The sequence below is a fragment of the Somniosus microcephalus genome, chromosome 2 (assembly GCF_052327205.1).
Source record: "Somniosus microcephalus isolate GS21.2 chromosome 2, FLI_Smic_1.0, whole genome shotgun sequence".
Classification (NCBI taxonomy): domain Eukaryota; kingdom Metazoa; phylum Chordata; class Chondrichthyes; order Squaliformes; family Somniosidae; genus Somniosus; species Somniosus microcephalus.
Window position 1 is genome coordinate 371,604,646 of NC_140988.1, and position 7,937 is coordinate 371,612,582.

The 7,937-nt window shown below is 52.6% G+C and overlaps 1 pseudogene; it reads right to left on the reverse strand.

Annotated features, from left to right (window-relative positions):
- Window positions 1-647: 647 nt before the first annotated feature.
- LOC147123762 (serine/threonine-protein kinase VRK1 pseudogene) lies at window positions 648-1,380 on the reverse strand (annotated as a pseudogene).
- Window positions 1,381-7,937: the final 6,557 nt, after the last annotated feature.

Sequence of the window (7,937 nt, forward strand, 5' to 3'; positions counted from 1 at the left end):
ACGAGTGTGGCATCAAGGAGCCCTGGTAAAACTGAAGTCAATGGGAATCGGGGGGGAAACTCTCCATTGGCTGGAGTCATACCTCGCACAAAGGAAGATGGTTGTGGTGATTAAAGGTCAATCATCACAGCCCCAGGACATCGCTGCAGGAGTTCCCCAGGGCAGTATCCTAGGCCAACCATCTTCAGCTGCTTCATCAATAACCTTTCCTCCAACATAAGGTCAGAAATGGGGATGTTCGCTGATGACTGCACAGTGTTCAGTGCCATTCACAACTCGTCAGATAATGAAACAGTCTAAACACGCATGCGACAAGACCTGGACGACATTCAGGCTTGGGCTGATAAGTGGCAGGTAACATTCACACCACAGAAGTGCCAGGCAATGACTATCTCCAACAAGCATGAGTCTAACCACCACCCCTTGACATTCAATGGCATTACCACTGCCGAATCCCCCAACATCTGTAATGATCAGTAACATGTCATTCTAGAATGGTACACTAGGTGGAGCTATATGTATATAAGAGTGGGGCTACCCACGAGGCACTAGGCTACCCACAAGGCAGTAGTCAAGATGGATGCTGTACAAGTCCACATGGCTGAATAAAGTGACTAGCTCAAGCTAGCTGTTCATAATAAGAATGTCTATTTATTTATGAACATAACATGGTACCAGGAGTGGGGTTTCCTTTTCCCAGGTCCTGCCATGACCGGTGGAGAAGTCTGAGTGCCCATTTCAACCATCTCTACTTTCTTCAATTTCTTTTTTGCTATCGGCTTCTTGGCTTTTTGTGTTTTCCGTGGTCTCTTTCCACCTTTTAATTCAGAATCTGAGGTGCTGCCCTCAAGATCATCATTCAGCTTTGAAGCACGTCGTTTCTGTTGCTTGGATGTTGTTGGGGCATCACCATTGGAAGATGCTCCTAAAACCAAAATACCATCATCTATGCAGCCTATGGATTTAAGTCCTTGCTTGAGGATGTCTCTCAGTCTCTGGTACCGGGGGTCTGTCTTTGTAACCCAGAGATATCACATCTTCGAAATATTTTGACAACTCCGCTGGTTTATTTTTGCAAGGAAAGCATTTTGCCATCAAACTTGGAAGGTCTTCTCTGTATTTGAGTTTTTCATCTCTGACATAGTTGGCATCCTTTAGATTGTCCTCCCAGGGCAGTTGCCCACTGAGCCACTGTAACACGCAATATCCCAAGATTTCCAGATCACCACGTCTGGAAGCAGCTGCTCCTTTATGTGCATCAGTGCTTGTAAACTCAAGGGTCCCATCATGGCAATGTTTTGGATCTTCCTTGTATTCTTTGTGTAATCCTTCTGGACAGTATCTATATGTAAGGCCATAATCAACTAAATACACCTCATTAGGACATCAACATCCTGGGGGCCACCATTGACCAGAATCTTAACCAGACCAGCCACATAAATACTGTGGCAACAAGAACAGGTCAGAGGCTAGGTATTCTGTGGCGAGTGTCTCAACTCCTGACTCCTGGGCCTAGAAATTCACTAGCCTTAGCGCCGCTTTTGAGGCACTAGAGGGACTAGCGCCAGAGTTATGGCCAGTTGAAAAATTCCCTGGGGCCCTAAAGCGGCGTTGCACCGGTAGCGCTGCGCCGGCACCGATGACGTCATCGGTGTGCGCAGCGTCCCGGTTGCCATGCCGACGGGCCCCAGCGCCGAAATTCAGTTGCGGCCGCCTCGCCCGTGGCAGCCGCAACTAAGACTCTGGCAACAGAGTCCAACATGTGTTTGCGCCGGCGCATTAAAGGCCCCACGGCGGCCGGCCGCTTTCCCGCCGGCCGCCTGCCCGCAGCTCCCTCCCCGGACTTCTCCCCCCCCCCCCGGAACAGATGCAAGCCCGGCACTTGTCCGAGGTGCCGGGCTCATTTTTAAACAGATTTGCGCGGGCCGCGGCCAGGTGCAGGCAGCTCCTCCTTAACGGAAGGAGGAGGCCTGCACTTCCCCAGCCTGCCGCACCGCATCGGGTGCCGCAGCGCCGGAATTGCGGCGCTAAACGGCAGTTAGCGCCCTTTTCCAGGCGCTAAGACCCTTCAGTAGCGCCGGCAGCCGTTTGGGTGCGGCGCTACTGAATTTTTGGCGCACGCAGGGGGACTTAGCGCCGGCACTAACTTCCGGCGCTAAAGCCCGGGCTAAGCCAGAACCCAATTTCTAGGCCCTGATGTTTCTATTGGGTATGGGGAGAAAGCAGGGACTGGGTACTGAACTTGGATGATCAGCCATGATCGCATTGAATGGCGGAGCAGGCTCGAGGGGCCGAATGGCCTACTCCTGCTCCTATCTTCTATGTTTCTATGTTTCTATGTTTCCCCAAAGCCTTTCTACCATCTACAAGGCACAAGTAAGGAGTGTAATGGAATATTCTCCACTTGCCTGGATGAGTGCAGCTCCAACAACACTCAAGAAGCTGGACACCATCCAGGACAAAGCAGCTCGCTTGATTGGCACCCCATCCACCACCTTAAACATTCACTCCCTCCACCACCGGCGTACCGTGGCTGCAGTGTGTACCATCTACAAGATGCACTGCAGCAACTCGCCAAGGCTTCTTCGGCAGCACCTCCCAAACCCGCGACCTCTACCACCTAGACGGACAAGGGCAGCAGACGCATGGGAACACCACCACCCTCCAAGTTCCCCTCCAAGTCACACACCATCCTGACTTAGAAGTATATCGCTGATCCTTCATCGTCACTGGGTCAAAATCCAGGAACTCCCTCCCTAACAGCACTGTGGGAGTACCTTCACCACACGGACTGCAGCGGTTCAAGGCGGTGGCTCCCCACCACCTTCTCAAGGGATGGGCAATAAATGCTGGCCTTGCCAGCGACGCCCACGTCCCATAAAACGAATTAAAAAAAAGGCGAATTGGATAGGTATTTCTACGCCAGTATTCACCTGACATAATCTCAGACCCCTGATCCCTCAGGGTAGGTAGCGATTATCTGGATGTACATTCCGCAGCTTTGATATTTAGCTTTTGGTTTAGGAGGGCAGCAGGAGCCGGGCTTAATCCCTTTATTCAAGAACATCTCATTTTAATAAATTTGATTAGAAATTCTTACTGAGCCAATTTACATTGCTGTGGCTGCCTTGTTTGAGTGCCAGCTTGGCTGTATTAATGTCACTCGTGCCCTTAAATTAGGAGGCCGTGGGTTCAAGCCCCACTGTGGGCATGAGCGCATAATCTACCCTGTCACTCATGCTCAGTTCTGCTAATCCCGCTTGTAACAAATCAGTTTCTTTTTAAAGGCGCTAACTTGATTTAGAATTAATTACGACTGGAATCTGTTGGGAAAATAAAAATCCTTCTGAAAGACGGACGTGCATTTATACAGCGCCTTTCACGACCTCAGGACGTCCCAAAGCGCTTTACAGTGAATGAAGTACTTTTGAAGCGTAGCCACTGTTGTAATGTAGGAGACGCGGCAGCCAATTTGCGCACAGCAAGATCCCACAAACAGCAATGTGATAATGACCAGATCATCTGTTTTGGTGATATTGGTTAAGCGATAAATATTGGCCCGGGACACCGGGGAGAACCCAACAACAGCAACAACTTGCATTTATATAGCGCCTTTAACATAGTAAAACGTCCCAAGGCGCTTCACGGGATCATTATAAAACAAAATCTGACACAGAGCCACACAAGGAGATATTAGGACAGAAGAGGTAGGTTTTAAGGAGCGTCTTAAAGGAAGAGAGGCGGAGAGGTTGAGGGAGGGAATTCCAGAGCTTAGGGCCCAGGCAGCTGAAGGCACGGCCGCCAATGGTGGGGCGAAGGAAATCGGGGCTGCACACGGGGCCAGAATTGGAGGAGCGCAGAGATCGACAAAACGTGTGGATCTGAGCCATACCGATCCCAGTCTAGCTGATCTCTGCTGGTCCGGTGGTAGTGGGGGTGCTGGGGGTGGGTATAAGTGTCTTCAGTGATGCTGGGCTAGCGAAACAGCCAGGGTTCTGGCTGTTGGTTTTATATCCAGTGACACCTGCTGGGAAGTGTGAGTGATAGCGGAGGGGAGGATTCCGCCCGGCCGCACCATGCCCTGTGTAGTTGCAGAGCCCAGCGAGACCCTCTCTCTCTCGGCTCCCGCGTGAAGAATGGGGCCAAGGGACCGTGGGTGACCTTCGCACACTCGGGACCCAGCATGTGTCAGTGCAATAAGCAAAGGAGCGGAGAAAACTGGAGGCCTGGCTGAACGTTAAAGTATGAAGGAGAACGAGGGCAGGTCTGGGCATCAAGCCTGCTCCTACCAGCAGGCCTGTGCACAGTTTGCACTGCGACTGGCAGGTGGATAGCCCCATCTTCAACCATCGCTCACTCTATCACTCTAGCTCACCCTGTGGACACTCTAAGATATTCCAAGGGTTTCTGCTTGACCGGTTAAAGAAATCGAGCACAAAACTCCCAGGGTGTCAATTTAAAGTTTGCTATTTACATAATTTAATCCCGGCTGTTTGCATCTTGCAGCAGTCATTCCACCAATATAAGAATCATCACCTTCCACAGCGTACTTTAGCATCCACGTCCACACCTGCACTCAGCTCTGTCAATCCCACTCGCAACAAGTCAACTTCTTCTCAAAGCAGCTAACATGATTTAGAATGAATTTGCATTTGTATAGCGCCTATCACGACCTCAGGAGGAGCAGTTTTGGATGAGCTCATGTTTACGGTGGGGGGGTCGGGGGTCGGTGGGGGGGTCGGTAGGGGCGTCGGGGGTCGGTGAGAGGGTCGGGGGCCGTGGGGGGGTTGGTGGGGGGGTTGTGGGGGGGTCGGGGGTCGGTGGGAAGGTCGTGGGGGGTCGTGGGTCGGTGGGAGGGTCGTGGGGGGCTCGGTGGGGGGGTCGGGGTCGTGGGGGGGTCGGTGGGGGGGTTGGTGGGAGGGTCGTGGGGGGTCGGGGGTCGTGGGGGGGTCGGGGTCAGTGCGGGGGTCGGTGGAAGGGACGGTGGGAGGGTCAGGGTCATGGGGGGGTTGGTGGGAGGGTCGGTGGGGGATGGGGTGTCATGGGGGGTTCGGTGGGAGGGTCAGTGGGGGGGTCGTGGGGGGTGTCCGGGGTCGATGGGTGGATCAGTGGGGGGGTCGGTGGGCGGGTCGTGGGGGGGTCAGTGGGAGGGTCGGTGGGAAGGTCTGTGGGGGTTTCGGTGGGGGGGTCGGTGCGGGGGTCGGGGGTTGGTGAGGGGTCGGTGGGAGGGTCAGGGGTCGGTGGAGGGTCAGCAGGGGGGTCGGGTGTCAGTGGGAGGGTCGGTGGGAGGATCTGTGGGGGTTTCAGTGGGGGGGGTCGGTGGGGGGGTCGGGGGTCGGTGAGGGCTCGGTGGGGGTGTCGGGGGTCGGTGAGGGGTCGGTGGGAGGGTCAGGGGTCGGTGGAGGGTCGGCAGGGGGGCCGGGGCTCAGTGGGGGTGTCGGTGGGGGGGGGCCGGGGGTCAGTGGGAGGGTCGGTGGGAGGGTCTGTAGGGTTTTCGGTGGGGGTGTCGGTGGGGGGGTCGGGGGTCGGTGAGGGGTCGTTGGGAGGGTCTGGGGTTGGTGGAGGGTCAGCAGTGGGGTCAGGGGTCAGTGGGGGTGTTGGTGGGGGGGGCCGGCGGTCGGTGGGGGGGTCGGTGGTTGGCCGGCCATGAGAGTGCTGGAATAATCGAGCCTGCCGGTAATAAAGGCCTGGGTGAGGATTTCAGCAGCGGTTGGACTGAGGCGGGGCGGAGACGGGCGACATTGCGAGGTCACAGGGTAAGCTTCCACCTGCATACCGATGACAAGCAGCTCTACTTCTCCATCGTCTCATTTGACCCCTTGACTGCCTTGTGCGCTGTCCAACTGCTGGTCTAACATCCAGACCTGGTCACAACTTCCTCCAACTCACCATCAGGAAGACCAAAGCCATCCATTTCAAACCCCAGTTCCACCTATTCCATTCTCCTTCCCAACCACTGCTTCAGGCTCCACCAGACATTTCGCAACCTCATTGTCCCGTTCAACCCCGAGTTTAGTTTCAGTCCCGCTTTCATCTCCATCACAAAGACCACTTAGTTCCATCTCTGCACCATTGCCCACAACTTCCCCCTATCTCAGGTTCCTATCTACCTTACAACTCGAATGCTTTCCTTGCTGGTCTCCCTTCACCCTGGGCCACACACATCCCGTCCCGAGCTAAGTACTGCTCACCCCCGTCCTACTGACCAACATTAGCTCCCGATCTCGCAGCACATTCAATTTAAAATCCTCGTCCTTGTCTTTAATTCCCTCGACTATCTTGCCCCAACCTATCTCTGCAATCTCCTATAGCCGGGTAACCACTTGAAAGACTCTATTCCTCTGACTCTGGCCTTTTGTGCATCTCCTGCCTCTTGTCACCTCACAATAAGCTGTGGATCCTTCATCCGCCAGAGTACAAGACTCTTTGGAATTCTCTTCCTAAACCATTCCACCTTCCTCACCTCCTTTAGCAACCTTCTCAATGCCCATCTCTTCAAACAATAACAACAACAGCTTACATTTATGTAGCACCTTCAACGTAGTAAAATGTCCCAAGGCGCTTGACAAGAGCGCAATCAGACAAAAATTGACACCGAGTCAAAGAAGAAGATATTAGGACAGGTGACCAAATGCTTGGTCAAAGGTTTTAAGCAGCGTCTTAAAGGAGGAGAGGGAGGTGGAGAGGCAGAAAGGTTTGGGGAGGGAATTCCAGAGATTAGGGCCTAGACAGCTGAAGATACTAAACAAAGCCTTTAGTCATCTCTCCTAACTTCTTCCTTCCTGGCTTGGCATCCATTTTACTCATCGGTGAAGTGCGTTTTTTTCCATTGAAGGGGCTAGATAAACGCAAGTTGTAGTTAGGGCAGGAGATAGTGCGATGAGTATTGATTTCAACACCGTGAAGATTGAGGGATAAGGACGAGCATGTGTATGATTGCGTATTTGGAGATTATGGGAAATGAAGGAGGAAAATTCAGATGACCTTTAGCAGCATTGATAGAGAGAGCGAAAGAGACATGAGAGAGAGAGAGAGCGAGTGAGAGAGATGGGAGTGGGAGAGATAGAGAAAGAGAGAGAGAGATGAGAGGGAAGAGAGTACAGAGAGACAGTTGGGTCTAGAGATTGGATCGTGACAGGTGTAAAATGGGCCACCTAAGTGTCCAATAAGGCAAGGGGGCTCTGCGCGCCCATTCCACCAACTCGGGGGTGATCCAATTTCTAGGAGAGGTGAGGTAAAGATGGACCAAGGTTCAAAAGAAAAGTTGGTTCATATCAAGTAATGTGGATAAATGCGAGGTTATTATCTGAAGGGCAATAGATTGGGAAAAGGGGAAGTGCAATGAGACCTGGGTGTTCTTGTGCACCAGTCGCTGAAGGTAAGCATGCAGGTGCAGCAGGCGATTAAGAAGGCAAATGGTATGTTGGCCTTCATAGCGAGAGGATTTGAGTACAGGAGCAAGGAAGTCTTGCTGCAGTTGTACAGGGCCTTGGTGAGACCACACCTTGAGTATTATGTGCAGTTTTGGTCGCCTTATCTGAGGAAGGAAGTTGTTGCCATGGAGAGAGTGCAACGAAGATTCACCAGACTGATACCTGGGATGGCAAGAATGACATATGAAGAGAGATTGGGGCGATTAGGCTTATATTTGCTAGAGTTTAGAAGAATGAGAGGGGATCTCATTGAAGCTTATAAAATTCTAACAGGACTAGACAGACTAGATGCAGGAAGGATGTTCCCAATGGCGGGGGAGTCCAGAACCAGGGGTCACAATCTAAGGATAAGGGGTAAGCCATTTAGGACTGAGATGAGGAGGAATTTCTTCACCCAGAGAGTGGTGAACCTGTGGAATTCTCTACCACAGAAGGCAGTTGAGGCCAATTCATTAAATATATTCAAGAAGGAGTTGGATATATTTCTTAAGGCTAAAGGGATCA